This window comes from Neofelis nebulosa, chromosome 18 (genome assembly GCF_028018385.1).
Source record: "Neofelis nebulosa isolate mNeoNeb1 chromosome 18, mNeoNeb1.pri, whole genome shotgun sequence".
Lineage (NCBI taxonomy): Eukaryota > Metazoa > Chordata > Mammalia > Carnivora > Felidae > Neofelis > Neofelis nebulosa.
The window spans coordinates 41,757,119-41,775,437 of NC_080799.1; the positions used below are offsets into that span (position 1 = coordinate 41,757,119).

The 18,319-nt window shown below is 53.1% G+C and overlaps 1 protein-coding gene across 7 annotated transcripts in view; it reads left to right on the forward strand.

Moving 5' to 3' along the window:
• Positions 1–18,319, forward strand: part of SRL (sarcalumenin) — a 47,090-nt gene that overhangs the window by 14,189 nt on the left and 14,582 nt on the right. The gene's annotated exons all lie outside the window — the stretch shown is intronic.

An 18,319-nucleotide genomic window follows, 5' to 3' on the forward strand; every position in this document is an offset into this window, starting at 1 on the left:
GTTTGGGGGGGTGGGCGGAGAGGAGGGCCAGACCCAGCAGGTAGCTGCGGTGAAGTCCACTGGACCCCAGCGAGCCAGGGCCAGAAGGAGGCCTTGAGGGTCTAGTGTGGGTCACTGGAGGTGTGATCTTGCCAGAAAAATAAATGAATGAATGAGTGAGTGAATGAATGACCAGGAACATTAAAGAACAGATTTTAAAGGCTCAGTTTGGGTCATTATGAATTTGAGGTGCCAGGGAGACATCTGGGTGGAGATCCTGGATGTTGGAGGATGGAAAGTCAGGTCTGGAGGTCCGGACATGAGATTCATTTGGGTGAAGATGAGGCTGTTGCAGAGAGAGGAAAAGAAAAGATACAGGGATGGTCGTTGGGCAGTGCCACATTTGGGCAGTGAGCGGATTTCAGGAAAAGGGGAAGAGACCCGGGAAGAGGCAGTGACCTGGATGGAAGCCAAGGGAAGGGAACATTCTGTGGTTTTTGTTTTTTGTCTTTTTAAATTTTTTAACATTCATTTTTGAGAGACAGAGACAGAGCACAAGCAAGGGTGGGGCAGAGTGAGAGGGAGGCACAGAATCCGAAGCAGGCTCCAGGCTCTGAGCTGGCAGCACAGAGCGTGATGCGGGGCTCGAACCCACGAACTGTTAGATCATGACCTGAGCAGAAGTTGGATGCTCAACCGACCGAACCACCCAGGCACCCTGGGAAGGGCGCATTCTAGAAAGGCGGTCGGAGGGATGAAATGCCAAAGAGATGCCGGGGAAGATGAGGCGTTAGCTTTGATACCCTGAGGTCACAGGCAGAGCACGAGGGCCTTACGTCCATCTAGCGAAGGCGCAGAGGCAACACGTTTGGACAGTGGGCTCAGGAGGGATAGAGACGTGAGAGTAAGTGGGCAGGGGGTTTGTGGATGTAGCAAATTTCCTTTTCAACACTAGGAAGACGAAGTGTGTTTATGGGCCAATGGCAAGGGTCCTAGGAGAGACAAGGACTGACAGACACAAGGTGGCGAGGAAGTGACCAAGATGCCAGACGTGCAGGAAGGGTGGGATAGGTCTTAGGAGACACGCCATAGCACTGTGGAGACCTCAGAGGGACACTGCACATTCCAGGCAAACTCAGGAGCCAGCCAGGGAGCTAATATAGGGTGTAGGGATCCTGGCCTACACTACGATTGCCATGGAGGGCCTGGAGGGTCACTGGGTCGGGGGAAGGAACCAGACAGATGTTCCAAGAACCCATGAGGTGGAAAGGGAGGCCAGTTGCCCCAAGTTGCATGGTATGGAACAGCAGGGCCGAGACCAGAGCCTGGTCCGTGGTGCTGAAGGAACACCCACCAGGCAGAGCCCGGAGACGAAATCAGTGACCCAACCTTTTTGTGTCAGCGAAAGTTGGTGAACGAGCCCCCTCAAGCCAGATGCTGTGGAGAATAGGGCAGAGTCTGATCCCAAGCTCCACCACGTAAGGTGTACATTCCAGCAAATGTCCCCTGGGCCTGCAATGGGAAAAGCTCTGTATTTGGACTCCATCAGGATCTGTGACTTAGCGGGAGCTGGCTGGGAGGCACACGGTGAGTTCCTCGGATGTCGGCCTCGGTTCTCATTCTTCTTGTGGAACAGAGACAGTCCCAGGCTCAGGTTTCCTCTGGGGTTTTTTCCTGGCTGGGAGGAATTGGCCGTGCCCATTGGCGGGACTCATTTTGGGATCGGGGAAGTCCTGTCCCATTTGGTTTCAGCCCCATCCTCCTGCAGCCCTGAAGGTGGTTTTGTTCAGAGTCAAGGTCCCAGGCAGAGACATGCCTGCACTTGTCAGTTCCCTATCCTCCCTCACAGAGGGCTCCACGGCCGCCTTTCCTGAGCTGCCTGGTCTTAGGGTGGGGGGCTTGGGCTGCAGAAGCAGTCCCTGCTGTTAGGACGTCAGCCGTTCACACCCCCCTAGCCAGGGCCTGCAGCAGCCAGCTGTACAGAGAGCAGGCCACCCTTCCCAGCCACTCTGGGGTGGGTGTGCCCAGGGGCCTGATCCTGAAGAATCACCACCATGAGACTGTGGTTCCGGCAGCCAGCTCCTGCCTGGCACCACCCCAGAGGCCTGTCTTCCCTGGGACTACCTCATCAGAACCATACGAAAACAGTCTCCATGGCTCTGTCCACTCCGAATCCTGGTCCCCAGAAGGATTTCGAGTAGAACGCTGGCTTAGCTGGGGCGGGCTCCCTGGCTTCACTGCAAGAATGTTATGCAGTGAGAAAAGGCTTTTCTCCTTCGACACTTTGGGGGACCCTCCCCCCAGGGGTCCTTGTCCTTCACCACCTTGGCGGGACCCTCTTGTCCTCTGTCACTCAGAGCGCTAAAGGGCAAAGAGCAGGTGTGGGTTGTGTGGCCAGCTCTGGGGAGGAGAAGGGCCCGGCGCAGAGTCAGAAAGGGGAGACGGGCCTTCCCTGGGGAGCCCGCCCTGTGTTGGGAACAGAATGGATTCATGATTAGGGGCGAGGAGCAGTGTATGGTCAGCAAGTGATGTAAGAATGCAACTGCCTTATAATCTGGGTACTTGCCCAGAGAATATAAAGTGTGCTAATTCAAAGGGATACGTGCACCCCTGTGTTTATAGCAGCACTGTTAATACGATAGCCAAATTATGGCAGCAGCCCGAGTGTCCCTTGGTAGATGGATAAAGACGATGTGGTACACACACACACACACACACACACACACACACACAAACACACACAGTGGAATGTCAGTCATAAAAAAGAATGAAATCTTGCCATTTGCAACCACACAGATGGATCTAGAGAGTATAACACTAAGCGAAACAAGTCAGAGAAAGACAAATACCATGTGATCTCGCTCATATATGGAATTTAAGAAACAAAACAAACAAGCAAAGGGAAAAAATAGAGACAAAGCAAGAAACACACTCTTCACTACAGAGAAAACACTGATGGACACTAGAGGCAGGGGATAAGGGGATGGGGGAAATACAGGGTGGGGATTAAACCGTGCGGTTGTGATGGGCACCGGGTGTTGTATGGAAGTGTGGAATCACTCTCTTCTGCACCTGAATCTAATATTTACACTGTCTGTTAATTAACTGGAATTAAAATTAAAAAGTTAAAACAGAAAACAGAGGCGCCTGGGTGGCTTAGTTGGTTAAGTGTCCAACTCTTAGTTTCTGCTCAGGTCATGATCTCATGGTTCATGGATTTGAGACTCAAGTCGACTCCAAGCTGCCAGTCAGGAGCCTGCTTAGGATTAGGTCTCTCTCTCTCTCTCTCTCTCTCTCTCTCTCTCTCTCTCTCTCTCTTCTCTCTCTCTCTCTCTCTCTCTCTCTCTCTCTCTCTCTCCCCACCCCTCCCCCACTCTCTCTTACCTTCTCATTCTTTGTCTCTTTTGAAATAAACGAACATAAAAAAGACAAGCGAGATATGAGGTGCAACACAGATCTGGACACGGCGGCAACCGAGAGGGGGTAGGACTGGAGAGAGGCAGGAAAGGGGGTGATGATGGGGACCCCTCTCTGAAAAACCAACTTTCTGGCCCCAACGCCAGGCTGTGTTCACCATGAGGTCCTGGTCAGCCACACTGCTCGGACAGGAACAGGCTGTCTCTGCCCCAGAAGCTGACTTCTATTTGGGGAGATGACACACACTGAGAGAAAATGTAACTAACACCCGGGCAGCTCTAGTTGGAGTTCAGAAGAGGGCTGGAAGGTCGGCCTCACGGAGGGGCAGGGTTTCAGCTGCACTGGGAGGAAGGGGGACAGTCGCTGGACTGTCAGCTCCGAGAGGGCACGGGCTTCGTGTTTGGTTAATTTGCTCACCGCTGAGTCACCAGTGCCTAGCCTGGCGCTTGGTTCACAGAAAGCCCTTAATGTCTGATGAATGAGGGGGTGGTTTGTGCAGGCAGAGGAGGAAGAGCATCTGGAGGTGGTGATCAGAACCAGGAATGGAGACGCTGGGGGCATTGTACTGGGAGGGGTAGCGATGAGCCCAGCTCTGGCTCGGGTGTGGGGCTCCTATTGGTGGGGTCAGACCCCCCTGATGGGCGAAGGGCCTGGAACACTGAACCAGGTGGCTCTCCCTGGGCCCTTGGCATACTGCAGCCCCTCTCCTTCTCCTTCTCAGATATTTTTGGATCCTTCTAGAGCAGGGACTGCATTCTGAGCTCAAACAGGTGCAGGCAAAGTCTGGCCTGGAGTTCTGAGCCCGCAGGAAGTGGGTTGTGTTGGGAGCTCAGGCCAAGGGAGAGCCCTGGGGTTTGGGAGCCCCCTCCCCCCCCGCCTTTCCACCAGCTCACCGCCAAAACTGCGGCCCCTGGTCCTCCTCCAAGTGGCCATTTGGTTAGGACTTGGCCAGCCCAGTTGTTTCCCATACAAGTTTCCCTAGGTGGCAATAGTTAAAGACTTGACAAAGCCATTGCCTTGAAAATGACCTCTCTGTCCTATGGTTCCCCAACTGCCTGTTCTGTGCACCTGCACCTTCCAGAGAGGCTTCTGGCCACTTCATTGGTCCTTTTTTTTTTTTTTGCCCTCCCACCCCCGCCCCTGTGTTCCCTCCTACCCTTTATTTCAAATGTCAGGTAGTAGAAGATCACTTATTTCTCTAGCTTATCTCAGGGGGTCGGGACACCAGGAAGGGGTCTGGAAAAATTGGAGAAGGGTCACAGCACTTGCTGTGGCCTGGGGAGCCCCTCCTGGCCTCAGGAATGAGCCTGGGTACAGGCTGTGAGGGGAGTAGAAGCCCAGTGGCAAATCTACCTTTCTCCTGTCTTCTGCCTCAGTTTCCCTCCTGAATTGGTAGTTAGACCAGCAGTCTCTTCACCGGGAGCCCTATCACCTGAGGCTGCCCGCATTGGGAGCAGAGCAGCCTGCCTGGGGTGGGACACACAGCGACCATAGGGCCGAGCAAACACTGGCTTTGTCACAAATTTGCCACCAAGCCCCTTACCATTTTGCACCTGTTTGCCCATAAAACAAGATAATTATACTTGCCCTATTTACAGCATGGTGTTGTGATGTGACTAAAATTAAAAAAAGGCTATCAGATGCTTAAAATGTTTTTTTGATATTAGATACTTTTTAAGGTTAAAAGGACTGTGACAGTAATTACAGGCTATCGCTGCTGTCCCTGGTCCTCTGGCTTGACACCTGCCACCGGTCTCCTCAAATATCATGAAACATGAACAATGAAGGGAATCTGTCAGCATCTCTGCCCCTTCTCAGGGCTGTTAACATCCTTTGGATTCTCTGTCCTCAAAGAGCTTACAAACCAGGCTGTGGGGGGAGGCAGCCCCCACTCATGACCGGCTGAGGGAACCGTATAAGGCACATGTCACAGGGTCTAAAAATAAGTAGCCTGAGTGTGCAGAGAAGGGGAGTGGGTGGGAGAGGGCCGTGGGGCTGGTGAGAGCACCACCGCTTAGTGTGAGGGGGGTCAGGAAGACCTCGTGGGGCCAGGCCTCAGCGCTGTTCCTGTGTTCCCCTCCTGGGGCCATCGGAACCAGTGACCGTAAACCTCATGCCTTCCAACAACAGAAACTTAACCTCTCGCAGTCTGGAGGCCAGAAGTCAGAAATCAAGATGTTGGCAGGCTTCACAGGAGGATCCTTCCTGCCTCTTCCAGCTTCTGGTGGATCCTTGGCCTTCCTTGGCTTGTAGACGCGTCTCCGATCTCTGCCTCTGTCCTCACGTGGCCCCTCCTCTGTGAGTCTCTGTGTGTCCTCTGCTTTTTTTCTAAGGACATCAGTCATCGGCCTTAAGGCCCACCCTAATGCAGTATGGCCACCGCTTAACTACTTATATCTGTACAGGCCCTATTTCCAAATAACGTCACATTCTGAGGTTCTGGAGGGATGGGAATTTGGGGGTGGAGGGCACCCTTCAACCCCTCAGGCTCCATAGCCTTGGACCCAACGGCTGAGTGGTTGCTGGCTCTGAACATATAGTTCCCGTCTCTCTCCTGCGTGGTAGCCCTCTACTGGGCACAGATGGCACCTGTTTCCTTCGTCCTCTCTCTGGCCCCACCGCCCACGCTATTGCCGTAGCAGCTAATTTGGAGCTCTGCTGACACACCCAGTACAAACGTGTTGAACGAATGGACCGACAGCTGGCTGGGGGCAGGCGATCCCAGGAGGCCACCTAGCCTTGTGCTGGTGCTGGGGAGGATGGGGGGGGGGGGGCATGTTCCAGCTCCTTGTTGGGTGTGCTCAGGTATGGATCGAGATAGAGTGGGCCTGTCCTGGGGACAGGAGGCTCTGTTTCTGGGCTGGTGTGTGGTGGAGAAGAGTCGCAGGCCAAGAACCCAGAGACTGAGGCCCAGCAACGTTAGGCCTAGCTCTCCCTCTCCGGGTGGGTACCCGGCCCCTTGGAGTCTCCCACCCCGAGTGCAGCAGGAGAGTAAGCGGGGCATGGAGTCACCTCCTAACATTCTGCAGGAGATCCTTGGAGAGCCAACTTCCAGATGAAGGTTTGCATCCTGCTATCTCTGCCTTTCTGCCCCCTCCTTGCCAGCAGCAGCAGGAACGCCCAGCTGTAAGGATGGGCATGTGGGTGTCCTCGTGGCAGACTTAGGGGTCCCTGACCCCGAGTCTGGGGTGTCAGGGCAGCTCTGGAAACTGGTGGCTGTGGCTCTACTGCCCTGTCTCTGCTTCGTCCTGGTTCTGGAGGAGAGCAGGGTTGGGGACAGGTCTCCACTGTCTGCTAGCCTTTCTAGAAAAGCTGACCGCACTTACCCTGGCATTCCTTGCTCTCCTCTGTCTGGCTTGTCCCTCCAGTTAGATGCTGTGTGCTTAAGGGGAGGGTCTTAAATTCAGGAATGAAGTTTATGGTTATCACAGTAACCTTTTGAGCTGATAAGGCAACTACTGCTAGGACCCTTTGATCACAAAAAGAAAGAAAAAAAAAAGAAAAAGAAAAAAATAGGCCTGGGCTGCTTAAATGACTTGACCCATGGGTACTTCTGTGGTTATGAATCCCAGTCTCAAATCTCCTCTCTTCTGGAACTCTCTGCCACTGAGTTGAGGGAAGGCCTTATATTTTGCTACCATCATCCGTCCGTCCATCCATCCATCCATCCATCATCCACCTGTCCATCCATCTATCTATCCATCCATCCATCCATCCATCCATCCATCCATCCATCCATCCAAAGTCTGTTCAAGGCACTGGGAAACAAAATCTCTGACGAGGAAACCAAATAAGTAAGTTATTTAGTTTATTGGACAATTATAGGTGCAGTGGAGAAAAAGGTTAGGTTGGGGAGAGGGGAAGGCTAGTTGGGAGACAGTGTCACCAGGGTGGTAGGAGAAGGCCTTGCAGAAATAGTGACAAGGAGCCAAGATATAGGGGAGGAGAGTGGAAAGCTGGGCAGCTGTGTGGGGAGGGCATTCCCAGCAGAGAGCACGGAGGCCCGGTGCGCTTGCTCATAGAAAGCAAGCCTGTGTGGAGGAGGGGGCCGCCAAAGCATGTGCAGAGAGGGAGCACGTGTGGGGAACAGAGGGCCTGGCGCTCCTCCCTGAGAAGTTTCACAACCCAGGTGAGAGATGTCAAGCTAGGGGTGGGAGAAATGGTTAGGCCGAGGATAGATTTGGAAGGTAGACAACAGGTTTTTTTAAAAAAAGATAGCTTTATTGAGACATAATTCAAATACATATAATGTGTCCATTTAAAGTGTGCAACTCAGTAGTTTTTAGTGTTTTCACAGATATGTGCAACCATATCTCGAGCAGGGAAGGAGCAGAGAGAGAGGGAGCCACAGAATTTGAAGCAGTTTCCAGGGTCTGAGCTATCAGCACAGAGCCGGATGCAGGGCTCAAACTCACAAGCTGTGAGATTATGACCTGAGCCAATGTCAGATGCTTAACCTACTGAGCCACCCAGGCGCCCCAATGTTTATTTTTGAGAGAGATACACAGAGTACGAGCAGGGAGGTGCAGAGAGAGAGGGAGGCACAGAATCTGAAGTGGGCTCCAGACCCCGAGTTGTCAGCACAGAGCCAGACGTGGGGCTCAAACTCCTAGGCCGAGAGATCATGACCTGAGCTGAAGTCGGCCGCTTAACCGACTAAGCCACCCAGGCGCCCCTTTTCCATTTTATTATTGATGAAACAGGCACAGAGGAGTTGAGACAGAGGCTCACGTTTCCGCTGCTGATTAGGAGAGCAAATTTGGCCCCTAACTCTGCCCTTCTCTCTTTCTCTTCCTCCTTGAGGGTCCCAGGGGTCCCAGGGATGCTCCCTGAGCTGGGCAGCTGTTTTCAACCACCAGGCTTCCATTCCTCAGGCAGGTTCTGTGAGAGCCTCCCATCACCAGCCACATCTGCTTCTTTGTGCTCTTCTCCTGGGAATATCCCCTGGCAGGGTAGCAAGGCCAGCTAGACCCCAGACCCGTAATGTCCCCACAGCTGATAAGCATCAGCCTTGCAACAACCCCCGCCCCCCTCGCTGAGTGCAATTCAGTGGCTTTGAGGAATGGTCCAGGAATGGAACTTTTTTTAAAATTTTTATATGTTTTATTCATTTTTGAGAGACAGAGACAGAGCACAAGCTGGAGTGTGGCTGAGAGAGAGGGAGACACAGAATCAGAAGCAGGCTCCAGGCTGTCAGCACAGAGCCCAACGCAGGGCTCGAACCCATGAACCTCGAGATCGTGACCTGAGCCCTAGCCGGACGTTTAACTGACTGAGCCACCCAGGCACCCAGAATGGAACTTCTAACTAAGCTCTTCTCTCATCCTTTTTGCAAATGGCCTTGAGCCACGCCTTGAGAAGGGCTGACCCGGGAAAGAGGCTCACTACTCTCTGGTGCTCTCAGGGCATCCAACAGACATTTGCTGTGCTGCCAGGCCCCTTGCTGGACCCCTGTGATCCCACTGGGGAAACACTGCAGGCCTTGGTCTCAGGGGACTTCTCTTCCATGGGGACACGAGTTAAAGGCTGCCACAGGGAGTGCAATGGGAACACAGAGCAGAAGCATCTCAGTACTGGGAAGCCCCAGGAGGCCTCCCGGGGATGGGCTTCAAAGCTGAAGTCTGATGTGTGAGCTGGAATTAGCCAGGTCCAGGCAGTGGGGAGTGGGCGACAGTGAGTCTGGCAGGGAGGATACTGGCTGGAAATGCACGAGGGCTGAATGCGGTTTCTTAGAGAATTCTGCAGGTGTTCATTGTTTGAGTCCTGGAGCTCATGGCTTTCTTAGGCACTGTGGGGACACGAAGAGGCTTTGGGACCACAGGTGCACCAGCCAGAGTCAATGACAGCCTAGGAGGGAAGATTGGACACACGCACCCCTGCCCCCCCCGAAGGTCACAGCCACATGGGACAGGGTTGCATCACGTGGCTCAGTATAGACAGTCATGGACACTGAGTCAGCTGAGGTCAGTGAGGGGACCAACCAGGTGGCCTGGAGAGGTGAGAACTGGAAGACGTCATAGAGGCATCGGGACCTGGCAAGAGGGAACAGGTGAGGCCAGACCTGCTGAGAAGCAGGTAGTGGTGTGACCTCTTATGGGTTGGTTCTCAAAAGGTATGTTGAAATCCTAACCCCCCCCCCCCCCCCCCCCCCGTGCCTCCAAATGTGGCCTTATTTGGAAATCGGTTCCTTGCAGATGTGGTTAGTTAGCCTGACTGGGTGCCCTTTGAAGTGGAGGAGGAGAGATGCAGAATAGAGACACAGGGAGAAGGCCGTGGGCCACGGAGGTAGACATGGGAGACACACGTGGATAGGCCAGGGACTGCCGGGAACCAGCAGAAGCGGAAGAGGCAGGAAGGAGCCTCCCTGAGCACCTTTGGTAGGAGCACGGCCCTGCGGACACCCTGAGTTTGGACTTCTGGCCTCCAGAATGGAGAGATAATAATACACTTACGTCTCTCTCTTCCCCTCCCTCCCTTCCTCCCTTCCTTCTTTCCTTCCAGTGTTTTATTAGTTTCAGGTGTACAACATAGTGATTCGAAAGGCTTCCCTGACCAGGAATTGAAACATTCCTGCTGCTTTAAGCTGCCCAGGTTGTGATGCTTTGTTATAGCAGCTATGGGAAACGATACCAGAGCAGGCTCAGGCTTTGGGGCAGGGAGGGGGGGCGGTGCTTATTGTGTGTGGCCGGCCGGCAGGCAGGCCACTGGCTGGAGCTCCTAGATGTGGCCTGGCAGAGGCTGCCTGGGGCCCTTGGTGTTGATCAGGAAGGGTCATCCCGGGGACAGTGAGTGCGGAATGTTCGCTTGCTCTTGCCCCGCCCTCCGGCCTGCCCTTGGCTTTACCCTTCCTCTCCCCAGGGGAGCCCCGTGGGAACCAGAAGAGTGCTCACCCTGACCTGCCTGGTCACCAGGCTGCTGAAGGAAAAGAAAGGTCTGGGTAGCAAGAGCCTCATTTGCTCTCAGTGTTTGAAGAGACGAGAACCCAGACCCTTGGCGACACTAACTCCAGCAAGAAGCTTCCTTGGGGGTTTAACTGCCTAAAAGGATTTCTCCCTAGGGGTGGGGATTTCCAGAGAGGGGGGCCCTTTGGGAGGGAGAGAGCCACCTCTCACCGGGAGAATGTGGCCCACGTGTCTGAGGGTCCGTGGGCTAGGACACTTGGGGATACAAACCGGCAAGCCTGCTCCCAGGGGAGACATATAGGATTTCTAGAACATCCTACCATAGATCGGCCTGGATATTCTTTGCCTGTGGCATTCCAAGCTCTGAAGTCCTAACTGAGGGTAATGGATGGGTTTGCTCTAGAGGCTTTGGGAGTTTGTACCATTCATGGAGCGAGGAGAAGTCTTCTTCCTTTTCCCTTGTGACCCAGACTCTGGAAGCCTCTTCTTGTTGGGGTTGTTTGGCCTCTGCAGTCCTGAACTCAGAAACTAAGAGTTGATCTCATGTAACTTTCGTGGAACCAGCTGACCTTTGTCCCCCGATGACGGGGACAGTGAATCCCTCCCTGCATCCCCTACCCCCACCCTACCATGATACCAGAGCACCCAGAGTGATGGGAAACACAGGGCTGTGCTGGGTGCAGATGGCCTCGAGGAGCTTGAACCTTACCCCAGTCCTTCCCAAGGTCTCCATCGAGATCTGTGCTCTGGGACCCAGCCTGACGTCAGAGTCCTCAGCTGGTACTCACTGGGAGGCCATGCCTTATAGGAGCAATGAGGGGGAATGAATGAGCGATCCCAGGAATGCTGGGTCTCAGGGCAAGGGCAAGACGTGGGCATAATGCATTAGAAACGTCAAGGAGAGAAGAAAGTCGTAGCTGGGTGGAACCCCATGTGAAAGACCAGGGCGAGGGAAACAGAGACCTTGGTTTAAGTCCAGCTTTTGCTCATTAGGCGGCTTCCAGCTGGCTCTTTTAGCTCTCTGTGCCTCAGTCACCTCTGCTGTGAAATGGATGGATTGGGCTAGTTAATTTCCAAGGTTTCTTCAGCACTACAAATCTCTAACGTGAAAATAATCAAAACAAGAATGAGGTTTGGCGCCACCAATGTAAGGACCCAGGAGTGGAGCACATGTGCTGTGAACTTGGTAAAGTCCTCTGGGAGAGAAGCTGGAGAGATCTGGCATCTTGTCTGGATAGCGGTTTTGCGGGAAGGGTCTATGGGCCGGAGTATGCAGAGCAACTCACGGGGCACAATATTCGTTATTGCTGCTCTAGCCTCTGCCCTTGGTTTGACCTTCCTCCATAACCTTCCCTGAGCAGACTTGGGGGGAAACAGCTTCTCGGTCTTCTGGAGGTAAGATCTGCTCAGGACACCTCACCGCCAAGTAGGTGTGGGGCAGGCCTGGCTCTGTCATTGGGGCTGCCTGTGGTCGTGCAGACCCTTCAAAGCTGTGAAAACATTAGCTCTGATTTCAGCTGAGCGGGACAAGCTGAGTGCCATTCTCTCTCTCTGTCTCTTGTGGTGCAGTCAAAGCTACTTTCTCAAGGCCTGAGTCATTCCTAAAGGGCTTATCGCCCTGTGCTCGCTTATTCCAAGGACGACGAGGGCGGTCTGTCACGGTGGTGGCCTCTCTGGTTGTGTTGCCGCTTCTGAGAGCTGAGAAGGAAGGGCCCTTAGTTGCTCCTCCTGCAGACAGCGCCTCTCACCCGTCCTCACACACAGCACACAGAGTGGGCTTCGACACCCCCTGAGCGTGCATTTGTGCTGGGGGTGACGTGTGGGGTCACTCCTTCAGTGGTGGGGCAAAGGGATCTGGGAGGCAGGGGAGAGAGAGGAAGCTATGCATTCCTTCAGAAGTTTCTGGGTGAGGGGCGCCAGGGTGGCTCAGTCAGTTAAGTGTCTGACTTCGGCTCAGGTCATGATCTTATAGTTCACGAGTTTCGGCTCCGCGTCGGGCTCTGTGCTGACAGCTCAGCCTGCTTCAGATTCTGTGTCTCCCTCTCTCTCTCTGCCCCTCCCTCCCTCCCACTCTGTCTCTCTCTCAAAAATAAATAAACGTTAGAAAAAAGAAAGAAGTTTCTGGGTGAGTCAGGGCTGACTGGAAGTGGAGGTCGGTCATCACAGGAGTCAACGTGGGGCTCAGCAGGGCGAGATCTGGACTCCAGGAGTGTTGACAGCCGAGGCCCATTCCTGTCCCCGGGCCAGCTGGAACCTTATGGAAAGAGTCAGGCTACCCCCAACACGCCCACAACTCCTTGTCCAGGCTGCTTCTGGCCGCATAAAGGGGATAAAGAGCCCCGGGCAGAAAGACCACTGACCTACCCCCCACCCCCCCCCCCCCACCGAAACAGCGGGTAGGAAGGATTAGAGTGAAGGTGAGCCAGCTTGGCTCCTGTCCAAAGCTTGTTCTGTTTTGGCCCACTCAGCGAACTTGGGATTTGGCCTGGCATCTTTGTTCTTCTAGGAAATGAGCATTATTATATCTAACATTGTAGAATGCTTTTAAATGTTATCTGATGCTTAAAATACTTTGAAAGGGTTGGCAAAGGAGGTATTATTATCTGTATTTTATGGACCAGTGGAGTTGGTGCGGGGGCGGGGGGGAGGTGTTGAGGAGCAAGGTCACACTGCTGGTTAGTGAGACACTGTAGAGCTGTCCTGACTTCTGACCACATCCAGAAGCCAGTCTGGCTCTGGGTCTCGTGGCAAAGGGAAGCCCCGAGATGTGGTTCGGGTCCAGGCTGGGAAGGCATCACGTCCATTTTCCAAGCTTGAGAATTAAGCAGACTTCCCCTTACTTCCCCCCCGCCTTGGGGTTGAGGTGGGTCTGATGTCATTGTTACCCCCACATCCAAGCCTCTGGTGGTTCTGATCTGATCTCAAGGCATCCGTCTGACTGTGACCTCGGGGAGCCACATTACTTTGGCTCTTAGCGGGTGTCTCCATGCCTGGTGACCAGAAGTTCAGCCATAGCCCTCCCAGAGGCCAGCCTCTGGATTGCAGGGGGATTCCATGTCATTGGGTGGGGAGGTGGGGGGGGGTGGAGGAAGCCAGCCACCTGTCTCAGGATCCAGCCTCCATCTCTCGCTCCTTCCTTCCCTCTCCTGCCCAGCTCAGTCCCTCTGAATGGAGGAAGTATAGTCCAGTGACTCCTACAAGGATTTCTATTCACTTCAGGAAGGGCTGATCTCTGGGAAAACTGGATTTTCCACAGGGTATCCTGTTGGTAATTAAGTCACACTGAGGGGTTAGGACTTTGATGGTTTACTTCTTCCAAACTCATTTGCCTTTCAAATGTGAGTGCTCATCCACATCCATGAATCCTCTGGGCATCAGCAACAAGAATGGTTGTGGGATTGTGGGTGATTTCTCTCTGTACCCCCCGAAGCAAGAATTCCCAGGAATTAGGGATGGGGAAGGGGGATGGAGTTCTTCTGTCAATTCTCTGGACTTTGTGGGTTAAAAGCAATGGTCTTGAAGTCTTAATCCTTTTTATTTTTTTTAAATTTTTTTTTTTTTTTTCAATGTTTTTTATTTATTTTTGGGACAGAGAGAGACAGAGCATGAACGGGGAAGGGGCAGAGAGAGAGGGAGACACACAGAATTGGAAACAGGCTCCAGGCTCCGAGCCATCAGCCCAGAGCCTGACGCGGGGCTCGAACTCACAGACCGCGAGATCGTGACCTGGCTGAAGTCGGACGCTTAACCGACTGCGCCACCCAGGCGCCCCTTAATCCTTTTTAAAGGGAGAAGGAAGAGGGTACAGTGAACAGTTGCTTATCCTGAGGCTGGCTCACCCCCTGTCCTTTCTGGGAATTGGTGTCCTGGTGCTGGGAAAGCCCATGGACTCAGAGTTGGTGGAGTTCTGGCTTCTAGAACCAGCCCACTGCTAATTGGTTTAACCAGACCTGTGACCTTGGAGCAGTCACTCCTCAGAGTTTCAGGCTCTGGATCACAGTGAAATCAAATGGCTTGGTCTGTGAGGGGGTCCCTTTGGACTCCCAGTCCCATGGTGTCCTTGTCATTGTGTGCTGTCTCCTGGGTGAATCGTTTTGGGGCCAGAGTCCAGCCAGGGACTAGCTGTCCTGGTGGGATTAACCTTGACTTCAGGAGCTTGGCCAGGAGGCCAAAGAAACCTTCCAAAGATGGCTGCCTCACTCACTGCACCCTGGTCCCCTTGTCCGGGGTGGAAGAGGTAAAGGCTAACAGAATGGCGAGAGAGAGGGCCTCAGGGTTCTGGGAGGATGTGGACACTTTCTTCTAGGGTCCTTCTCAGTGTTGGCATCTGCAAAGCTGTCTGAAGACTCATCCAAGAAGCAAAGGAACAAAGGGCCCTGAGTGGTGAGCGTTTGCTCTGTAAATAAGGTCAAGAAAAAAATGTCTAAGACACCAAAAGAGGCTGCTGACCATTGGCCCGTCCAGGAGCATTCAGAGACAAGACCTAGGACACAGAAGGGGTCGGTGTGCTGCTCTGACTCCGTTTCTGAAGGGTGCACTTGAGGCACGGCTGATGAGCTGTCTGAGTGTTGGGGTGAAGGACAGCCTGGTGAAAGACGTGGGACCGTCTGGATGCAAGACTGGTATTCCTGACTCCTGGGTACAGATGTGTCCAGGGTTAGAACTGGAAAGTGATTGTCCCCCTGGGGCTTTATTACTGATGACTCATCTGCATAATTGTGTATGAGTGACAGTCAAAGGTATTTTACTTGTGTGTGACTTTGTGGACTCAATAGTTTCAGTTGGATGAGAAGACGTGGAGGATAACCTTGGCCAGTCCTTAGAAATGTGTGCTGAGGAGTCTTGGACAGGTGGGATTGAGTTTACCTTCTATTCCGTGGAGGCACTGAATAAATTCAGCACCTCGAGGTGGGTTCAAAACAGGTCAACTAAGCAGCATCTCGGGTTCTGACCTGCCGATCTCCAGCTTCAGCTTCAACACAGACTCCCTGATGCCTGGCACGGAGGGTTGTCACACGTTAGTGCTTGTTAGAATCACCTTCTGAAACACGCAGATTCATGCTGACCCAAACCTCAGAGGTTGGGCGTCTGTGCTTGGAAAGCCCTGCAGCTCTTGGATACCACCCACATGTGGCCCAGGAGCTCTGCTTTGTTTCTTGGCCCAAGTTCTAGCCCATCCCTGGAATGCTTGTTGGGCAAACAACTGGACTTTCCTGTGTCTGCTTTAAGAACATGAAACTCCTTTGGGAAGCGTGAAGTTCTGCGTGAAGGAAAGACACCACCCAGCTCTGTGCTGGGCACACGATGGTCAGCAAAGTCAGCAGATGCCACAGTGGGGGATCCTTGGGCTGTTGAGGAAAATGATCAAGAGGAGGCTAGTGGAAATTTTAGGGACAAGGTGAGAGAGGCAGAAGCAGTGGCTGTCACCCCCCCCTCCTTAGGCAGTGGGACTGAATAGCTCCCAAGAGGAGCTGCTGCCAGGAAGTAAAGGGGTGGCTGAACCCCAGTTCCTTTATCTTCCTGCACCCCCTAACCAAGTCCATGGAACTCTAGCTTTCATGGGACATGGTTTGTAAGCTACATGGGGGCAGAACAAACTCTAGACTGAGGGCCATGAACCTGGGCTCTGTCCCAACCCTACCTTTGACCTTGGGAAAGTCTCTCAAGCTCCCTGGCCAGAGCTTCCCCCTCTGCAGTTGGACGCAGCAAGGCCCTTGGTGACTCCACAGTTTTGAGTCCATGTGGAAAGTGCTTTGCAAAGGGTTAGGAACTGGGAACAATGAAGTGTTTGGTTGGTAGTAGAAAGAGGAATTGAGCCTGGGGTCCCTGCTGGGACTGTGGAGGGGGCAAGCCACCGAAAGGCTGACCACAAAGATGGCAGAGGTGGTGTCGGGAGAGAAAGCAGAGCCGGTTTATGCCATGCTCTGCCCGGAGTGTGAGTGGGGCTCGGGCCTCAGGCTGTCCAGCACGAGGGCCTTCCCGTGATCTCTGGGGTGGAGCTGGGGGCTTGCTATTCATGTACTCTGACGTAAGCACCCGGGCCTGTCCAGGGGCAGGGCGGCTGCCTTGGCAGCCGCACCTACAGTACAGTACTGCGTGTCCTGGGGTAGACCAAGACTCATCTTACCGGGCTCAACTCATTCAGGGTATCCTGGGTCCTCTGTGCCCTCCCCCACCTCCTCCAGGGGCCATTGGGGGCTCCAGCTAGATGCTGGAGAGATCAGGGAAGAAGGGAAGACACTGGATTTGATTTCATGGAATTACACTGAATTTAATCAGAGGCTCTTGAAGCCTTTGACTGCCTCCCAGAGGAGAGATCAGGCCCAATGGCACAGCTGCTTCCTGGGGATTGGGCTCTGGGGGCCCGATGGCATAGCTTGTTTCACGGAGGGACTTTCTGTCAGAGATGTTATTTTTAGCCTGGAAAAGAAGGTCACAGGGCATGAAGGCATCACCCTTGGTCTCTTCTGCTCCAAATTGCTTAGCAGGTCAGTGACGGCTTGACATTAAATCGTAAAACCCAGGAAGGGTGTGGATATAAATGTGTATACACACACGCACATACCTGAATTCCCGTCTGGGTCCCAGGAGTGCAGTGAAGTTCGTGGTAAGCCCCCAAAGTCTGGGGTCCTCATTTCCCTTGGGATTATGTAACCCTTTTACTCTTACCAGAGACAGAAGGTGTTTTATTAGAAATTAGAAACTTATTAGAAATTTATTAGAGAATATTAGAAACACCTCAAGTGGTCAGACCCAGAGTATATTCCACCCACCATCCCCACCATCACCATTATCTCCACCATCACCATCATCACTGTCACCACCATCATCATCATCACCAACACCAACACCATCACCACCATCACCATCCCCGCCATCATCATCATCAACAGTAGAAGGCAAAAGGGACCTGTGGAAAGGGCTGGATTCACCAGAGGAGGAGCCTGGATTGCTGCTGTTCCAAAGGCACATGCCAAGCCTTGGGTGACTCATCCAAATTGGAAGCCCCCCGTGGGCACACGAGTCAGGAGGGCCAGGAGCAGAAGCCTTGGGTTTAGGATTATTTGGTTTATCAGTGGTTTGCAGCTTTGGCTGCATGTTAGAATTACCAAGAAATTTTTTTATTAAAGTTCTGATGCTGGGGATACATCCTAATTCAGTCAGAACTTCTGAGGAGAGAGGAGGAATGGCACAAGAACTGGGTGATTCCAATGTCCAGCCAGTGCCCAGAACCAGCGGTTCAGACGCAGTTTTATCAGGTGGTGTAGACTAGTGCTTCTGGAAACCAATTGCCTGGGCATCTTGTGAAAATGCAGATTCTGATTCAGTGGGTCTGGGCCAGGGTCCCAGAGCCTGCATGTCTCCCTAGCTCCCAGGTGATGCCGGTGTTGCAGGTGCCTGGACCACACTCCGAGGCGAGGTACCCTGCTCCAGGGCCAGGCAGTCTCCTCTGAAGCTCTGTGGTTAAACGGCCTCAGCCAGTTACCAGCTGCGTGTTGGGCAAAGCATTCAGTGTCTCAGATTTCAGTCCTCTCAGCTGTAACACGGGGATAAGCGTAAGACTTGTCTTACAGAAGCAAGTGACATTAAATACATTGAGCAAGATCAGTTCATGTTTTATTTATATAAAGTGCTTAAACATTGCCTGGCGCTCTGAATAATTCTGCACATGTATCTCATATGAAATATATTACATGTGCCTTGCTGCTGAGAAGGACTGTCAGTCTCTTTGGGTTAAACCAAGTTCCCACCATAGATTTCTCTCCAGGGAGTCGAGGGGTCGGAGATGCAGCAAAGAATCAGGACATATAGGTATTCTGGAGGCAATGAAGGAAAATTTTAGTGAGTAACCTCCAGTTCTCCCTCTCTGAGGGACCAGAAATTCTTATTGTGCCCGGATGTCACCACAGACCTCTCCATAGCACTTTCTGTGGGCCAGGCAGTGTCCCAGGCTTGGGGAACACAGGGAGGATTAAGCCTTGGCTCCCATGGTTCAGGAGCGGAGAGAAGGCATGTGCAGG